The sequence below is a fragment of the Rattus norvegicus genome, chromosome 1 (genome assembly GCF_021556685.1).
Source record: "Rattus norvegicus strain SHRSP/BbbUtx chromosome 1, alternate assembly SHRSP_T2T, whole genome shotgun sequence".
In the NCBI taxonomy this organism is placed as follows: Eukaryota; Metazoa; Chordata; class Mammalia; order Rodentia; family Muridae; genus Rattus; species Rattus norvegicus.
The window spans coordinates 41,304,060-41,323,733 of record NC_141534.1 but is presented as its reverse complement, the minus strand read 5'-3'; the positions used below and the strand labels follow the sequence as shown (position 1 = coordinate 41,323,733).

The 19,674-nt window shown below is 44.3% G+C and overlaps 1 protein-coding gene across 10 annotated transcripts in view; it reads right to left on the bottom strand.

The window, feature by feature from the left end:
• LOC148006923 (uncharacterized) overlaps nt 1-19,465 on the bottom strand; it is an 82,427-nt gene extending 62,962 nt beyond the window's left edge. The window contains exons 1-6 of one of the 10 annotated variants that reach the window (XR_015645103.1): nt 19,191-19,465; nt 18,983-19,082; nt 18,719-18,880; nt 18,181-18,487; nt 5,648-5,784; nt 3,744-3,906 (exon numbers count right to left, since the gene is read on the bottom strand). The gene's annotated coding sequence lies outside the window, so the exon portion shown is untranslated. Of the gene's footprint in view, nt 1-3,743; nt 3,907-5,240; nt 5,785-18,180; nt 18,488-18,718; nt 18,881-18,982; nt 19,083-19,190 lie in introns of those variants that run through there. The other 9 variants (XR_015645104.1, XR_015645096.1, XR_015645097.1 and 6 more) reach the window with 9 other exon arrangements.
• Nucleotides 19,466-19,674: the final 209 nt, after the last annotated feature.

Genomic DNA, 19,674 nt, shown 5'->3' with positions numbered 1-19,674 from the left:
TGAGTCAATGATTTCTATGGAATCTTTTGCTCCTGAGATTCTCTCTTCCATCTCTTGTATTCTGTTGGTGAAGCTTGTATCTATAGCTCCTTGTCTCTTCTTTTGTTTTTCTATATCCAGGGTTGTTTCCATGTGTTCTTTCTTGATTGCTTCTATTTCCATTTTTAATTCCTTTAACTGTTTGATTGTGTTTTCCTGGAATTCTTTCAGGGATTTTTGTGTCTCCTCTCTATGGGCTTCTACTTTTTTATTTATGTTTTCCTGGAATTCTTTCAGGCATTTTTGCGATTCTTCTCTGTAGGCTTCTACTTGTTCTCTAAGGGAGTTCTTCATGTCTTTCTTGAAGTCCTCCAGCATCATGATCAAAAATGATTTTGAAACTAGATCTTGCTTTTCTGGTGTGTTTGGATATTCCATGTTTGTTTTGATGGGAGAATTGGGCTCTGATGGTGCCATGTAGTCTTGGTTTCTGTTGCTTGGGTTCCTGCGCTTGCCTCTCGCCATCAGATTATCTCTAGTGTTACTTTGTTCTGGTATTTCTGACAGTGGCTAGACTGTCCTATAAGCCTGTGTGTCAGGAGTGCTGTAGACCTGTTTTCCTCTCTTTCAGTCAGTTATGGGGACAGAGTGTCCTGCTTTCGGGTGTGTAGTTTTTCCTCTCTACACGTCTTCAGCTGTTCCTGTGGGCCTGTGTCTTGAGTTCACCAGGCAGCTTTCTTGCAGCAGAAAATTTGGTCTTACCTGTGGTCCCGAGGCTCAAGTTCGCTCGTGGGGTGCTGCCCACGGGCTCTCTGCAGCGGCAGCAACCAGGAAGACCTGTGCCACCGTTTCCGGGAGCTTCAGTGCACCAGGGTTCCAGATGGTCTTTGGCTTTTTCCTCTGGCATCCGAGATGTGTGTGCAGAGAGCAGTCTCTTCTGGTTTCCCAGGTAAAGCAATTTTTGAGCAAAAGTTCAACGTGGGTGAGATACAAGTGTATTAGTCAAAATGAGGCTCAGTATTTGGGAACAGATCTTCATTTTCTCTGTAGAGTAGACCATGAACCCCTCTTAGTTCCCAAGAATCTCTTTTCTCAGAGGAGTCTCACCAGATAGTCCCAGCTATCCTGAAACTGAAGATCTTCTGCTGGGATGTGGCACTACTCTTGCCAGCTCAGTCACCTACTATCTCAGTGTCAATGGTATGTTTGCTGTGAAGAGGACAGTCATGTGTAAGACGACTCCTAACCCTAAGAGAAAGCTCGGGTTTTAGGAAGGCTCTGGAAGGCTGAAGGAATGCCCATTCAGAGCCTGCCTGACATATGGCCCATATATATACACCCACCGAACTAGATAAGATGGATGAAACAAAGAAGTGCAGGCTGACAGGAACTGGATGTAGATCTCTCCTGAGAGACTCAGCCAGAATATGGCAAATACATAGGTGAATGCCAGCAGCAAACCACTGAACCGAGAACGGGACCTCCCCATTGAAGGAATCAGAGAAAGGACTGAAAGAGCTTGAAGGGGCTTGAGACCCCATATGAACAAAAATGCCAACCAACCAGAGCTTCAGGTGACTAAGTCACTACCCAAAGACTGACCCTGGGCTCCAACTGCATAGGTAACAATGAATAGTCTAGTAAGGGCACCAGTGGAAGGGGAATCCCTTCATCCTGCCAAGACTGAACCTCCAGTGAACGTGATTATTGGGGAGAGGGTGGTAATGGGGGGAGAATGGAGATGGGAACACCCATATAGAGTGGTAGGGGAAAGATGTTAGGGGGATGTTGGCCTGGAAACCAGGAAAGGGAATAACAATTGAAATGTAAATAAAAAACACCCAATTTAATAAAGATGGAGAAAAAAAAAGACTCTGGAAAGCGGGACCTAGCCAATGATATCAATCCTGTGTTTGCACGAAATACCAAAGCTCAAATTCTCCCAGACTATGTAATTTCCTCAAAAGTCAACAATCAAGAATAAGAGGGAATGGCTAAAAAGAAGTATTAAAATCCACTGAATCATATAACGAGATGTTTGTTCACTGGGGCAAGTATTCATCATTCTAGTCTAGGTTTTTACTGCAATAATGAAGAGAGTTGAGGTTTTCTTCAGTTCTCTATCTCTCTCTCATTCTGTGCACTGTCCACTAGCCACTACCTCTACCCAAGTGTATTCATGATACTCTGCTGTACTGGCTGGATTTCGTCACCCTGATGCAGACCTGAAAAGAGACTGCCTCAATCACACAGGCCTGAAGGCAAGTCTGGGGGGAGGGGCGTTTTCTTGGTTAATGATTGGTGTGAAGAAGAGCAGTTCACTATGGGTGATACCACCCTAGGGTACCATCTCTGGTTGTGTAAGAAATCAGGTTGAGTAAGACAGAGGAACCAAGCCAATAATAATGTTCCTCCATGGCTTCTGCTCCAGTTCCTGCCTCCTTCTAGGTTCCTGTCTTGCTTTAGTTCCTGCCTTGGCTCCCCTAATGCACTGTGTGACCCAGGACAGTAAACCAAATAAACCCTCTCCTCCCCAAGTCAGGTCAGTGTTTGTCCCTTCTGTGATTTGCTATATTCAATTGCTAAGGTTTCTTTTCATTTTTTTGAGACACAGTCGCATGTAGCTGAGGATAACCTTGAGCTTCTATTCCTCCTGCCTGCACCTCCCAAACACTGGGATACCAGCTGTGATACTAAACCCTGTTTGTGTGGCATCAAGGTCAAAACTCTGGGCTTTGTGTCCGCAAGGCAAGTGTTCTACCAGCAGAGCTTCAACTCTTGCCCTCAGTTGGTGCTTATAGAAATTAGGGTTGCAAATAAAACATACCACAGAAGACAAAACTCCAGGCTGATAAAATGATTCAGCAGGAAAAGCCACTTATCTACAAAAGTTGAGAGCTATACCCAGAATCCATGTGGTAGTCTGAGAGCACAAACTCTTACACACTGGATTCCGACCCAGACTCCTCCCCACCAGGTGCCTCCAACACCCAACTCCCACACAGTAATGTAATTTTAAAAACTGAAACCAATCAGTAAGAAGAGACCCTGGAGCCCCAGCCCATCCCACAGCAGGGGTATTGCAGCTGGGAAACCTCTTGAGTTTGGAAGTGGACAGCTTCAAAGCTTCAAAGCTTCAAAGAGTAGGAAAATACAAATCATGCAAGCATGGAGCAAAATAAATGCATTCTAATGAGACATAAATCAATATCCTAGCATTTGCCACAGTGCCTGGTGGGAATCTATACAGTTAATTTACCCTCCACACTGAGGTCATTTTGAATGCTCACAGATAGAATTTGTCTCCTAGAAAGAAAAACTGTATCACAAAACAGAACAGCCATGCTGGCCTGCCTGTGACTAATCCTTCCCAGGAACTACTCTCTTCTCTACCTGAATATGCATATGTTTCAGAAGAGGCCTGCAAACCTGAATAATGTATGACCTCTGTTGGAAGAAGAAATTCCAGGACTAGGAAAATGTTCTTCTCCTTGAAGGGGTACAGCAAAGCATCCAGAGGGAGCTAGGACCATGATCCTGAGCTACTTTGTTTACAAATGTTGTCCTCAATGCTGGGCATGTGTGATGCAATGTTTCAACCCTTAAGACAATGATACTGACAGAATCTGGAGGAAAGAATCCTAGGAGACAGTGTTAAGTATGGAAACACTGAATGGGAGGCAAAGCCCATGCTGAAAGGGGAGGTAGCAGAGTTGTCACTCAGAGTAGTGGTAGGATAATTCTGACTTGCATTTTATGTTATTCCATTGTCTGTAGTTTGTCTCATTTTATTAAGCGTGAGGCACACCAAATCTGTCAATCACTCTGGTCATGTCTCATGCTGCTCCTTTCTGGCACACTCCTGTGTCTTAAACATCGTAGTATTTCAAGCAATCAGCCCTCCTTCCAGGGGGCTCTAGGTACAACCTGGGGAGAGAGAGTCTTTAAGCTAGAGGGTAAGAGGTTAGAGGAGAAAGGATAGAGGCCAACTGCTAAGTCTGTTCTAGAGTCTAGAGTACACAGCGGATGAGATGGAGATAAAGACCCTGTATGGATCACAGTAATGGAGGGGACACTTGTATGTAGAGCCCTTGGAAATAGGGCTGAGTGTTTGAAATACTATGCTTTTTAAAGGCAGATCCCCTGGACACCAACAGCATCTGGGAAGGACCAAGAATCACAGAGTATTAGAATGAGAATTGGTACCTGCATAGCCATAAGAAGCTGCTGTGCATGTGCATGTGTGTGCCCGTATGTCTGTGCCTGTGTGTGTGTGCAAAAAGCATGTGAGGAGAAAGTTGTGTTTTCCTACTAGAGCCATAAAGGCCTTCATACACGTGCTCACACACACGCATGCGCATGCACGCGCGCATGCACACACACACACACACACACACACACACACACACACACACACACAGGCAGACACAAACACTGTCATCCATTCACTCCGGTTCTTCACTGTCTCCTTTGATGCTTTCCAGAAATATCAAAATTGCGGGAGAGTGGCAGAATGAGCTTTAACCCTGAGTGACTGATAAAATGAACCAAAATACAAACAACCAGGTAACATGAAATCCAAGTAAGAAACACCCTATCTACTCTGCATAAGAGATCACCCTTGTATCCATACTTAAGAGCTGTATTGACTATGGCTCGGCCATTTAACTCTGACATAAGCACCTTTCATAATTTCGGGAAGACTATTTGTAAAACTGGAAAGATAGTTATACTTACCGCCTATAAGTTGAGAGAGTTTTAATTAAGATAATATCTGCAAGTGTTTTATCACAATGCCCTGCAGATAAAGTGATGAGCAAATTTTTGCTCTGTCACTCTATCTGCCCACGATCTAGTCTTAGTTTGACTGAGAAGCAACTATGGGAAGCCACAAAGTAACTCCTATGGGCTAAGCTGGTATTGCAGAATACAAAGACAAAAGAGCCCACCTGAAGTCAATAGTCTCATATGAGCACGAACTGGACAGACACCTGCAGAATAGCCTACTGCAGCACTAGCAGAATAACCCACTGGGGAGACTAAGAAATGGAATTGTCTCTGGCAACGCTGTGGGTAAACCAATCAGCATGATTTCAGGTGATGATGCCAGGAGAAACCTGAGACGACTAAAAGCCTCATCTACCTCTCCCCCATTATAGTACTCATAATTTAATCCTTAACAATACCTGTTTGAAAGACTGAATCATGATGCCTCCTCTCCAGAAATCATTAACCTGAAAAGCTTCCACTGAGGCAGTTAGTTATGACTGGATATTTTTGTGTAGCCCTAAGAACAATGTTTTTCACAGCAAGCCCCAGTAGTTCTGCAAAAACATATAATCACTGCTCGTTCTGGTTTCTATGCCTGACAGATAGTGCAGGAAAAAGAAAGAATCTTTTACATCTTGGCGAGCCTGAAGCTCCAGAGGTCCAGCTTAGCTCTTGGTTTTGAGCCAGTGCCTTTCTTAGAAGCCACCAAAGGTTATTATCAAATGGTTTCTGGCCACTAGAGATAGTGTCCCTCCTAATGTCCTTTCAGTGCATATCACAGTCACACACTCCACATTACTCATGGGTAGAGATTCTTCACCGACTGCTCACTGTTAGTCAGGCTGAAATACAGGGCTTTTCTCTTCAGGTCATCTGCTTCCCCTTGGCAGAAGCCCACCTTAGCAGGAAGCTGCAGCTGGACACTGTAGGATTCTTTGGGGCGAGTTCCAAAAACTGAAGACCATTGGCAGGATAGAGAAAGAGGACATAGGAATCACATTCATCGGATGCCAGAACAGCCTGGAGAGTGTTAAGCTGTGGACAAAAAGGAATTGCAGACACCCTTAAACAAAGAAATAAACAAAAGAAGAAAATCAGAACACAGGTAAGGTGTTCCAACAAGGGGGCAGAGGCCAGATCCTTTTTAGGATTTCCCCATGTTGATTTTGAACATAATCTCCTTTAGAATCCCATCTTCAAATAACAAATATAATTTTGTAAACCATGTGTCATTTTTTTAAATCTTTTCTACCAATTTAGATCAATAGTTAAATAATGCATAAATGAAACACTGGTTTAAAATCTTTAGGATTGCAGGGAAGAGGATGAAGAAGAACTAACTAACACTAAGGATATTTGAAAAAGTCATATGAAGGGCCAGAGAGACGGACAGTTAAGGGCACAGGCTGCTCTTCCAGAGGTCCTGGGTTCAATTCTCAGCACCTACTCACCCATGGTAACTCACCTCTGCTTGTAACTTCAGTTCCAGGACTTCTGACAGCCTCACACAGACATACAAGTAGGTAAAACATCCACGAACATTAAAATACAAAAGCCATATGAAAAGCTACTTGCCAACTTACAACGAACGTTTAAAGGGAATTGACTTGTAAGGTGGGTAATTCTCCTTCCATTGGCTACAAGTTCTCAAAAAGGCCAGAGCCAGATGTAGGACACCTCGCTCTCAAGTTGTTGGTCGAGGATGTCACAGAGATTATACCAGAGTTGTCAATTCTCATTGCTCAGGGCTACCCATCAGAATGTGATGGTAAGATCCTATAGCAGATAACACCACACAAGTAGGTCAAAGAACTTGAAGAAATCACACAGACCTGCCTGCACAGTACTTAGCAGGAAGCTTCCACCCCTGCTAGCTACCCTTTATGATGCTAGAAGATGTGATGCAGACTATTCTGACTCTACTGTGACTACTCAGGGCTATATAACAAAAGCCCAGGCAGGATGTCCTCATGGGTGTGCCATGAATGGCAGGAATGTTGTGAGGATCACCAATCACTTTCTGGGTGGATTGAAGGTCTGCACTACAAGAGGAAACTTTTGCCTGACATTGTAAATCTGGTCAAGAAACCATGGTGGAGAGGCTCATAAACCCGGGGAGTGAACCATAACTACTATTTTCTTAAATGGATATATAGTATCAAACTATACCAGTTACAAGATCATAGATTAACACAGCTCTCGGTGGTCATTGGGGGGAGGATCTTCATACAGTGGATGGTAGTTAATACACATTCATAACTAGTCCGAACTCTCTGTGGAGAGCTCAGCCACAGATGCTCCCACCATATCAAGTTCCCTCAACACTCAGGGAATATTGGAAAGAAAAGAGGTGGAAAGAGTTTAAGAGCCAAAGGTCGGAAGGAATTGGGTCAAAACAATGACATGTGCTCATGATATGGTCGTTGAACTCCCAAACTCAGTGAAGTTGGTGTCCAGCAGAAGAGCAAACCACTCAAGATTCCAGCACAGATGTGGTAGGGCACTGAAGCCCCTGCCTGTAGCTGAGAAGATTCTGACAGTTGAGAACTGCTAGGGGAGGGTTTCCTTTAGGGGTGTGGTCCCTAGTGAGTGGACCATGCTGCAGTGGTGGCCCCTCACCCATGAGTAGGCTTCACTGTATTCAAGGGATTCTTAGAACAAATATAGGGGGTGAAGTGGATATTCTGAAATATACTGTATCAATATATGAAATTCTCAACAAATAACATTAAAACACTGTATTTAGAAGTGTTAAGGTTGTAAGCTTCTCCAGCCCAAACTCTTTTGAGAGTTCTGGACAAGGAACAAAATTGACTTGCTCATTCCTATACCCTCAGATTTATTTTGTGTCTCAACGGCTTTCACATCCATATATCATATTAGCATCCATGCATGCACCCACCCATGCATCCATTCATCTATGCATCCATCCATCCATGCATCCAACCATCCATGCATCCATCCATTTATGCATCCATCTAGCAGGCATCCAGCAAGCTATGCATCCATCCATCTATGCATCCATCCATCCATCCATCTATGCATTCAGCCAGCATGCATCCAGCCAGCCAGCTATGCATCCATCCATCCATCCATGCATCCAACATCCATGCATCCAGCAAGACATGCATCCATCCATCCATCCATCCATCTATGCATCCAGTCAGCATGCATCCAGCCAGCCAGCTATGCATCCATCCATCCATGCATCCAACATCCATGCATCCAGCAAGACATGCATCCATCCATCTATGCATCCACCCATTGCCTACTGCAGGCAACACTCAGTCAGGAAGCAGCTGATCAAAAGTCATCCTTACTGATCTCACAGCCAAACTCCCTTTCCTCTTCAATCTCTTTACAATACGAGTTATCTTGTCACATTGCAGATGAAGAAAGAAACCCAGGGGCTTGCTTAAGGTCGGGCAATGATTAATGGTGGAAGCCAGCCAGACCCAACAGCTCATCCCCTGCAATAGACAGTCACCTGAACTCTACCAAACAAGCCATTCCAGGACACATGCTCTGACCCAATCTCCCTTCCCTGGCTCAGCTCCACTAAGCCCTCCACACAGTGTTTAAGGGTCCCCACTCCTACTAAGTGCTTTGATGCTGTGTTCATATTTCCCTGCAGCAAGAAAATCCTAACCAGCAAGCACTGCCTCCTGGGGGTCGAGGACTGTGATTCCCTGTGGAACCCCTTCCATCCTTCAGCACCCACTTTGTTGGTTTTCCAGTATGTATTTGGCTCCTGTTGGTTGTCTGGTTTGGCTTTGGCCTCCACTCACTAAACCATCTGAATATTAATTCATTGGGGTTGGGTACCCGCTAAACCACATTATGTTTCATGCTGCAGCCAGGACAGAGCCAAAAAACTATGCCACAAGAGCCTGCATTATAGGAGAGGAAAACAGCCAGGAGTGGAATTTTAGGAGAGTGACTGGGGACAGGCATGGTGGCAGAGGCCACAGAAAAAGGAGAGTGTCCAGGACATCAGAGTGGGGGTGGGGTAGCATCACAGTGGCAGCCAGTGAATGAAGATAAACACTGTGGGAGCCAAAGCAGACCTAGATGAGAGTTTGAGTCTGAATTAACACCAGGGTGACTGTAGAATTATTCCATGATATTTTGTTTACTGAGTTTCAAAGGGACCTTTTCTGCCATTACCACCTTCTTCCACCAAAGAATTAGTTAAGGGATGCTCCACTGTCTTAGACGCTGTAGTTGGCTTCTCTCACTAGACCATATATGTTTTACAATTTAATAGGGAACTAGGGAGACATTTCTCTTACAAATACTCGCTTTATAAACAAGGTGGATGACAAGAAGGAAAAGAAATCACTTATTGGTATCATTACATCTTCACTTTGCTAAACAAGACAAACTGACACAGCAAGAACCTCAAAACTGAATACAAGGAATGAATGTGTCCTTGTGTTTTTTTCTGTCTTGTTCTAGAACATCTCAAATGTCACTTTTACCTTTCTGACACATAATGCTAAAGTACAGCTTTGAGGTTTGGGTAATAAGACAAAGAATTGCAGATATTAATATGGTTTCAAGGAAAAAAGAACTCTGTAGCTCCTCTGTATTCTCTAAATGGAAGAGTCTGCTTACGTTCCTTGTTTTTTAAAAAAAAAGTTCATGAATTCAGTCCCCACATTCTACATTTGTTGCAGCTGTAGTCCTCAATTATGTCATCGCGGGAATTGATCCTCCCCAGAAAGGTCAAAACCTCTAAGTTTCCAATTCAGGTACACGCAGAACATGCGTCATCCATCATCAGTCTGGGTAGGGCCAGAGGCTGCCAAAGCTTTATTTCAGTCACAAGAAAGTTCAAGTAGGAGATGAAAAGCCGAACTAATAATCCCATCCTTAAATAACCAACTGTGGAGGCTCCTGATATGATGGCCACAATCAACATCACAAGATAAGGGAGAACCAAGGTTCTAAATTTAGAGAAATTCCCTATGATAAGGGCTGTCTACATGTGGAGATCAGAAATCAGTGGGGAGGAGGTCTGGGAAGAAGTGAGGAGGCTGTGATGGGAGAGCCTGACTTTTAACCTGGAGATGTGCACATGTAGTGCCTTACTTGTTCTATGTCATTTCTGTGTCACCTTTTGGCGAAGCACTCACTTCAGATGGCAAGTTTTTCATTTCCTCATCTCCACTAAAACAGGCAAATAACGGAGGAGAAAACAACAAAAACTTCCTTTTAATACAGTTTATGATCCCAAAGTACATTCCGGAAGAGTTGACCTGCTTGAAATCTGCCACACATGAACCCCTTGTCAGGGCTACAGACTTCCACACAGAATCGCTAAGAGGCCACTTCATAGTCCCTGAAGAGCCCCTCTATAGAGACACCTTCTGTCTGACTTTTTTCCAAAGGGAAAGGCCCTCACATTCCCAGATACAAGTTTTCCAAGAGTCCTCCACACAGGTTCTGAAGGTAACCCCTCAGCTGCACTGCCAAAACCTGTACAAGAGTCATGGCCTCCCAACTTCCCCAAAGAGAAAGAGAGAGTGCCAGCTAGGAGAGGAGCTTGCCACAGGGTGGGGAGCAGTGCAAAGAGGATCAGGTCAGAGTTGCCCAGCTGCAAGGTCTCCAGTTTCCTGTTCAGACAGAAAACCAGAAGGCTTCTCAAACATACCATCCAACAAGGGTAAAACATCAACCAGCAGAATGTCATCTTTACAACAAGGGATTTGTCTATCCAGCCTTACCAAAATGATAACAAAATAAGAAATGAGGTGATTCCTTCCTGGGGGACAAAGTTCAATGCTCAGTCTTCCTTAAGGACACATTCTCTGGAGGTGTAAGGCCACTGATTCTGGCCTCCGATGTTTGGTGTGAACACCAACCACCACTTTGTATGTTATTTTTTTCCCCATTCCCATGGGGACACTGATGTGCTTGGGGTGTTCCAAATTCACCCCGGTACTGCAGAGTCAAGAGAATGCCTAATGCTTTCACGATGACATAGTGTATCCTCTTTCATATGTAGTCTTCAAGGACACCTAAGCAGTTTTGTTCAACCCATTTTCATATATCTAGTTATTCTCTATCCTCTCTGTCTTCACTGACATGTGGTAAATTACACACATACACTTTCTGTGGACTCTAGCTCCATAAATTAAAAACTCCAGCTAAATCCAAAGTTCTTGATCAACAACTGTCACCTCTGCACCAACTCAACACCCACCATTCCATGTTAAAGCGTGCAGGGACCAGCTGTGATGCATACTATTAGCTGTCAATCTGACAGTATCTACAACCATCCAGGAAATAGTCACCAGGCATGTCTCTGATAAAGTATCTTGATTAGATTAATTAAGGAGGAAAGACCCACCCTAAATATAGACACCATTATTCCCTGGGCTCAGGCTTGCATTGCATACAAAGAGAAAAGGAAGCTTAGAAACAACACCCATTTTTCTCTGCTTCCTGACTACAGATACAATGTTTCCATCCTTTTCTGAAGCAACCTCCACGCTCCCATCCTTCTCCCAGGATGCAGCCCAGACTAAGGAAAGCTCTCCTACCACTCATACTCAGTTCCCATTCCTGTGGTCCTTCCAACCCAAATGAAATTCCTCAACAACAAAAACCTTCGACATACTATCTAACTCAATTCTAGATAACACCCTCCTCCCCAGTGAGAACACAACAGCCTTCCCCTGACACCAAAAACACACAGAGCAACAACGACAACAACAACAACAAAAAAACAAAAACAAAAACAAAAAACAAAAACAAAAAAACGGTACCCATCATTTCTCAGATCTTCCGGACATAACCTCTTTGCTCTATGAAGTGACAGTTTAAGAAATCTCAGATTAACTAAATGAACAAACATTTTATTTGTTAATTTTTTTAATGCAGTTGCACCATGCCATTCTTGCATGCCAGGTAGAACACTCTGTCATACCCAATGTGAACATCCTGGAGGGAATGAAGAGAGCAGAAACATTTCACAGTGTAAAGATATTATTCCTCTGATGTCATTTCCAGTGCCTAATATTAACATTACTATACCAGATGTAAGAAAACTATGTAGAGCCTGCCCCACATGTGCCCCATACATATACAGCCACCCAATTAGACAACATGGATGAAGCAAAGAAGTGCAGGCAGACAGGAGCCGGATGTAGATCTCTCCTGAGAGACACAGCCAGAATACAGCAAATACAAAGGCGAATGCCAGCAGCAAACCACTGAACTGAGAACATGATGCCTGTTGAAGGAATCAGAGAAAGAACTGGAAGAGCTTGAAGGGGCTCGAGACCCCATATGAACAACAGTGCCAAGCAACCAGAGCTTCCAGGGACTAAGCCACTACCTAAAGACTATACATGGACTGACCCTGGACTCTGAGCTCATAGGTAGCATTGAATATCCTAGTAAGAGCACCAGTGGAAGGGGAAGCCCTGGGTCCTGCTAAGACTGTCCCCCAGTGAACGTGATTGTTGGGCGGAGGGTGGCAATGGAGGGAGGATGGTGAGTGGAACACCCATAAAGAAGGGGAGGGGGAGAGGTTAGGGGGATGTTGGCCCTTAAACCGGGAAAGGGAATAACACTCGAAATGTAAATAAGAAATACTCAAGTTAATAAAAAAATAAATAAAATAAAATAAACAAAAAAAAAAAAAGAAAGAAAAAGAAAACTATGTAGAGATCACAGAATCTTCCAGGTAAAGGAGATTGGTGTGTGCCAAAATCTACCTCAAAAATTAAAAAAAAAAAATCTATCAAAGCAAGAGTTCAATCCCAGGGCCTTCAAAGTATTCAGAAGAGCCTTCCACAGGAGTAATTGAAAACACATCCTGTGCTCAAAACCTCATCGAACGGAACAAGTCCTGAAGCCCATTCAGCCTATGGCAATATCTGAAGAACAATATGGAGGTTTGGAAAAGTTAAAAGACAAGAAAGCCACAGAATTTTCCCCACCAAATTCCCCTACAAAAAGATAAGAAAAACAAAGGGGAAAAAACCCAAAACAGTAATTTGGAAAACCCTCCATTTAAAAAGTACTTATAGAGAGAAGGCTCAAAAGGTAAATAAATCCCTTGCCTTGAAATCCGAGTTCAGTTCCAGGAACCCATGTAAAAGGAGAGAACTGGTACCGGGAGGATCTCCTCCCAATCTCTGCATGTGCACACATAAATCATACAAAACCACATACCATACATGTCCTACACACATACCATACACACACCCCACATATATATCATGCACACACAAGTGGCCTCAATGCAGTGTGCACATACCGTATAAACACCTCACACTCACACACAACCTGCAAACACCATATGCATATAAACACACCATACAGACACACACAAGCACACACATCATGCACATACACACATCATACACATAAACCATACACAGACACACAAATCACACACACATACCCAAACACACACATAATGCACAAATGCAGACATACATACACATCATGAACATGCAGACACACAATTTCATATACAGCATAAACATAGATTATTTACATACACACAATACATAGACATACATATTCACATGTAGCACATAAACATATACATACACATACATGCACACACACACAGAGAATAAAATGAAATAAAAAAACAAGTCCTTACATAAAGGAGTTCTACCACAAGATCGTTACATGGCAGGAACAACACATTGGCTTGGTTAATTCTCATGACAACCCTAAAAAGTCAGCACTACCATGTCAATCTACAGCTTAGAAAAGGAAGACTGAGGGCTTGTGTCTTCCAAGACCACTGCTGCAAGTGTTTTCTGCCTTGTGCCTGACTACACAAGTACCTGGAAGGTGTAATGAAAGAATTACTGTGCCTATGGGTGTTGCTCATTCATGAAGGACTTACTTAGCTAACCTTCATGAGGACTTGTGTTCAAGTCCCAGAACTGCAAAATTGAAGGAAGAGCTGGGAAAATGGTTCAGTGGTTCAGTGTGAGGAGTTGCTATTCAAGCATGAGGACCTGAGTTTGATCCCTAGAATACACACTGAACAAAAACAGTCATGGTGTCTGTCAGTCCCAGATCTGTAGTCCCACAGGAAGGAAGGCAGGTCCAAGAGCCTTGTCACCCAGCAATCAATCCTAGATTAGCTGAGTACTGGGTCAGAGGGAGGTGTGCCTGAAAATGATTTGAAAGGGAGCTGAATAGAGTGCTCAGCAGGTTAAAGGCGCTTACCTCAGAAGCCTGATAAACCAGAGTTCAATTCCCAGACCCCATGAAGGAGGATTAGCAGAGAGCTGACTCTGAAATTGTGCTGTGACTACCACAATGTCAAGGCATGCACATGTATGCAGAACAAATAAATAATTTTTAAAAGGTGAAGAGTGCCTAAGGAATTACACTCAAAGTTCTTCTCTGGTCTGCACACACATGCATCTCCACACAAATGTGAGCCATGCATGAATGTCTGTGTGTGCCTGCATGAGCGCACACATGCACAGACACACACAGAAACAGCTACAGCATGCACGGACACCAAAAGGAAACTGTCAAAGACCGTTTCTAATGAAATATTCTAATGAAATGAGAATCCTAAGTAGTAAACTCATCTCTCTGGGGCTGTAACCTTCATGTCAAATAAACACTAAAACACTTGGGACCCACTGCAGCCTCAAGACCCCGGAGCCTCAGTGCAAATGCTTCCTGCTCTAATTTTTTTTTATTTGTTTGTTTTTTCTGTTACAAGAGGCTAGCTAATTCAGCTGAATTTTCCTTGGGAGCAGCAGAACAGTAATTTCAAAGTGAGGTTATCATCAGAAGCATTCTTCACAGCAACTTCACTCCAGTTCACACTTCCTTTGAATATGGCTCCAAGAACTGTCCTAGCACCAAAGCCACAATGAACACTAAAACACTAACCTTATTTATTAGATGTCTTCAGAAAAAGCGCAACTATTGTTACTGTAACTACTTATATGATTCTTGTACAGAAAATGGGTCTTGCAGGAAAAATGTAAGAAAGGGGAAAAGTATGTCTTCTAAGGTGACTTTGCCTCACTTAAGGCAGATTTGGAAATTATTTTCTCTTCTGTGATATAAACAGTAATTACTGTACTTATCCTGTGGGACTGTGTTGAGAAGACAGTATAAAACGGTCCTGCAAGAAGGTAAGGAGAGGGGGGCAGAGGCATGGCTCCCTGGTTGAGATAGATCATTGGCTCTTCCTCCAGAGGACCTATGTTCATTTCCCAGCACTCACATGACAGTGCACAACTGTAGGTAATCCGGTCCAGGGTATTCCACGGGCACTGCATGCAACGGTGTGTAGGCATATGTCCCATGTGCATAAACACAATTTTAAAAATTTAAAGAGAAGTCTGATGGTGTGAACAAACAGACTATTTAACAGTTGTCTAAGTAGTTTGCCCTTCGACCCTTACTAAGTTCACCAGAAAGACTGTGGCTCAGTCTGCACTCTGGGTTCAGTTTCCATCAAATGGGTAGGTTGTAATGCTGCACACCCACTATCTCAGCACAGGTCAGTCAGGTCAAAGGATCAGAGATTCAAGATCATCCTCCATTATGAGGTTTGAGGCCAACCTGAAATGCATGGTGGGAGGGGGGGGGATCAAAAGCAAAACAAAAGGAACAACATAAATGTCAGACTCCCCCAACTTCAAAACGTTCAAGGCTGCCTACTTCCAGGAACCAATTGCAGTCCTCAGAGGGGACAACGTCTCTACCCTTGAGTGCTCCTGCATCAGATCCCAACACCCTGCTCTTCTGAAAGACACTGTGCCTGCCATGCCCCTAGTACATTAACCTTCAGCACACAGGCTGATACATGCTCTGCCTTCTATCCTGGAGAAATTGCTTCCTCACTGAAACCTACCCAAATGGAATCCCTGAATCAGGATGGGTTAGGAGGAAGCTCTAGCTGGAGAGTCTACCATATTACCACAACATAAGGTTATTAATGGTGTTCCTACTAAATGTAAGAGAGGCCTTTCAGAGTAAGAGCATTCCGCTTAGAGTCTATGTCTATTTCAGTGCCGATACAAGGAAAATGTGTAAAAATAGTTTCTGAATTAACAAATATCGACTATGTTTAGATAGAGATTATATATGATATATATGACTCTCTGCATATATAACCCTAACACTAACCCCTTACTCCTAAACCTAACCCCTAGCTCCTAACCCTAACCCTGTGACATAAAGTTTTTTAACATTATAGGAGAAGTTGGGAAGGCAGCACACCCTATGAAGTGCTTGCTGTGTGTGTATGAAGTCCTGATTTGAATGGCAGCACCCAGATGAAAAGCAGGTCGTGGCAGCACACTTGTAATCCCTGCTCTGGAGAGAAAAACAAGCAGATCCTTAGGGCTCACTGGCCAACAAGCCTAGCCTAACTGGGGAGCCCCAGGTCCCAGAGAGACCCTGAGTAGAAAGACAAGATGGCTCCCAAGCAAAGACATTTAAAATTGACCTCTGGTTCACACATGCATATGCACACATGTGCATGCACACCCACACTCTCACTCACAAATGAAAAATTAAAAAAAAAAGACCGTAAGAAAATAGAAATATTAGAATTGGTGACCTAGTTGCTTGTATTAGAAAAGTTTATTTTTTTCCACTATAAGCTTGTTATACATGATATTCGATAAACCTTTTAAAAAGAATGTATGAATGAATGACTGAGAGAATGAAACTTAGCAGTGGGGACTGTCTTCTCTAGCCCTCTAGCTGGCTGGCCTGCCCCAAGGAGGCAGTGTTTGAGTTGAAGGTATTCTGTTGAACTGTAATTGAGATGTCAAACCCAAGGCATTACAAGGCTGGTCAGCAAACAAAACTGGATGTTAACCTGTCAAATAAAAAACTGTAGCTTCAAACAATGTTTATTTCTCCATCTCTGCTGGTGCAGGCTTTAGGAAAACATGTCTCTTCCTTTAAGTTCACAGAACAAACACAGCCACTGTCAGTGACAGGAACAATGGGCAAGCTCTTAGGGAAGACATCACTTCTGTAGCTCAGAGGCTCTAGGGGAGTTAAAGCAAGCACAGATTTGCTCCAGATCTATGGCATTTTACACCCAGGTGGAATTTCACAAGAGGACTCTGTCTCTACCTACACCAGGAATGAGGCCATTTACCCTCACCCACCCACGCCCGCTTCACATGTTGCCAAGACCAAAGCCAGAGCAGAGTTGGTGTTTTCTCCAGGGAGACTGCAAAGCAGGCTCCTGAAGACAGAAGTATGTAAACTGTTAAAAAGGCAATGTGGAGAAAGCTACAAGGAACTTACTAAGAAGTTCATGGCATGCTTGCTCACTTTCCTGTGATGTCAGCTAAGGCTGTGCAGTGTTTTGACACTTTAAAAGTGTTGGCTTTGAAGAGGTGGCTCAGCAGTTAGGAGCACACTGTAGTCCTTTCAGCATGCTAGCTCAAATCTCTGTATCCATTCTCAGTCAAGCAGTTCACAACTGCCTGTATGTAACAACTCCAGCTTCAGGGGGCCCAAGCCCTCTTCTGGCCCTACCAACACAAGCAGACACAGAGAAAGACAAACACACACACACACACACACACACACACACACACACACACACACACACACGATTAAAAAAAAACCCTTATGGTGTTGGGGATTTAGCTCAGTGGTAGAGCGCTTGCCTAGCAAGCGCAAGCGCAAAGCCCTGGGTTCAGTACCCAGCTCCGAAAAAAAGAAAAAAAACAAAACAAAACAAAACCTTGTAAAGCATTTTATAGTATTGATTACAGTAAAATAGTTACGGGAGCAACCTTAATGACCACTAGGAAGGGTGAGATTTTATACGGTTGTAATAAATGTTACAGAAATACATTGACAAGAGCATACTATACAGCAGAACAAGCAAGTGAAACAGTAATATGGGCACTGTGGACCCACTGTTGTCAACGGCAACAATATGCTAAAGAAATGGCTAGAAATGTACACACGAACCTACATGTTATTTTTGGTTTCTCCAGACAGGGTTTCTTTGTATTCTGTCCTGGAACTCACTTCTGGCTCGCCTAGAACTCACAGAGATCTGTTTGCCTCTCTGACTCTGCTGCGATTGAAGGCGAGTGACACCACACCCAGCTCATACAAAAAAAAAAAAAAAAAAAAAAAAAAAAAGAAAAGGTGTTCCTTTTTAAATTTCCCAAATTTTTAATTTTTTCGATGAATATATCATTAGAAATATTTGTGTACTTATAGGTGATTCCAGAAAAAAGAAAAAAAAACCTGTAAAATGCCTCAGGGCATTAAGTTCCCTCAGGGTCTTTGGTATCTGCACCTTAGTCCCCCATTTTACTAAGCGATTTTCTTAGTGTTGAGGAGGGGAATCAAGGGAATGTCTCCTAGCCAATGCCTTAGTTTCCGGTTCAAGCCCAACCCTTCTGTTTACTCAGCTGCAGAGTACCCCTCACTTACCTCTCTAGACCACGCAGCCCCAAGACTGTCCTCCTCCTAGGGGCCCACTTGTTCCCAGGTGGCCAGGAAGAAGTGGGTAGGGGGGAAGCTGGACCTGGTCAGCAGGAAGCCTGTGCACAGGTAGCAAGCAGCCAGACACAGCACAGCCCAGGAGGTGTCCTCCATACAGGATCCGGCCACTGCTCTGACTCGAGTGGATGTCAGCCAGGAATGGGGCGATGGCTAGGAAGTCAGTAGGAAAATCATCAACGACATATTAAGTCTCCCTGGGTAAGTCCTGGGTGGAGATGATGCCATTGGTGCCCACCTACAATAAGACCACAGGGCGGCGAGACAGTTCAGCAGGTAAGGGCACTCTGCAGTCAAACCTGAGGACTTGAGTTTTAGGACCCGACAGAAGGTGGGATAAAAAAAAACCTGGTTGTTCTCTGCTCTTCACACGCATGAGGTGGCAGGTGAATCCCGCCCCACATAAACGTTTTTAAAAGAGCAAAACAGTGGTCGCTCAAGTCCCAAGGGCAACCACCAGTCAACGCACCTACGGTCCGAGTTCTACTCGAGTCAAGAAGATTCCCTCCTCTTTGCAGGTTGAGACACATCCAGGGCAACAAACTCAACTTTGGCGACAGTCCTCAAGTGCACTGCGACCCACAGGTGCGGCTGCTCTCGAACCCGCTCATCTTTCTCCACCACTGCACACCTTGGGCGCCGTGTCCTTAATTAGATTACTATGCCAGCATGCACAGCCTCCCACCGCCCCTAAACGCAAACCGCACTAGCCGCCTCAACTTCATCTTCCTACCTGGGAAGTCGAAGTAGAGGGGGATGGTTCCAGCTCTCCCTTGAAATGATCCTTATTCCTCCACAGTAGGGATCAAGAAGCTGCAGCGCCGCTGCTAAGCCTGGTCCCCAGCGGCAATGACAGTTAAACATGGAGGTTAGTTGCTCCACACCCTGGGAAGAAACTAGGACTCCACACCAAGCCGCGCACCTTTGGGAGCTGAACTTACATAGAGGTTGCTGAACTGGACACCATAGAAGCGTAGAGGTACTGCTAGCTTCACAGCCGCGGAGCTTTCATCGTCGCCCTCCCGAGGCAGCCCCACGACTCCCGGTAAGGAAAGAGCTCTTCAGGACGCAGAGCCCCAGCTCCGGACAGCAGCACCAGCACCAGGAGCAGCGATAGCGGTGATGGTGGTGCCAGCCGCCTGGCTGTCAGGTCCCAAGACATGCTCACTCCTCCCTGGCTCTGCCCTCCACACCTCGAGTCTCTGCAGGCCACAGTGCCCGCCAGATGCCCACACAGACCTTCAGCCCAGAATGCGGGCCCAACCACCGCACTGATTGGCTACAGCTCTCGGCCACTGGACCAATCAGCGAGTCTGAGAAAGTTTGCCAGCGGCCACTAAAACTGGTTTTCATTAGGTTTTCTAAGACTGCTGTAGTCTGGTAAGGTGAGACTGTTGGCCAGATCTGGTCTGGGCTGTCCCAACT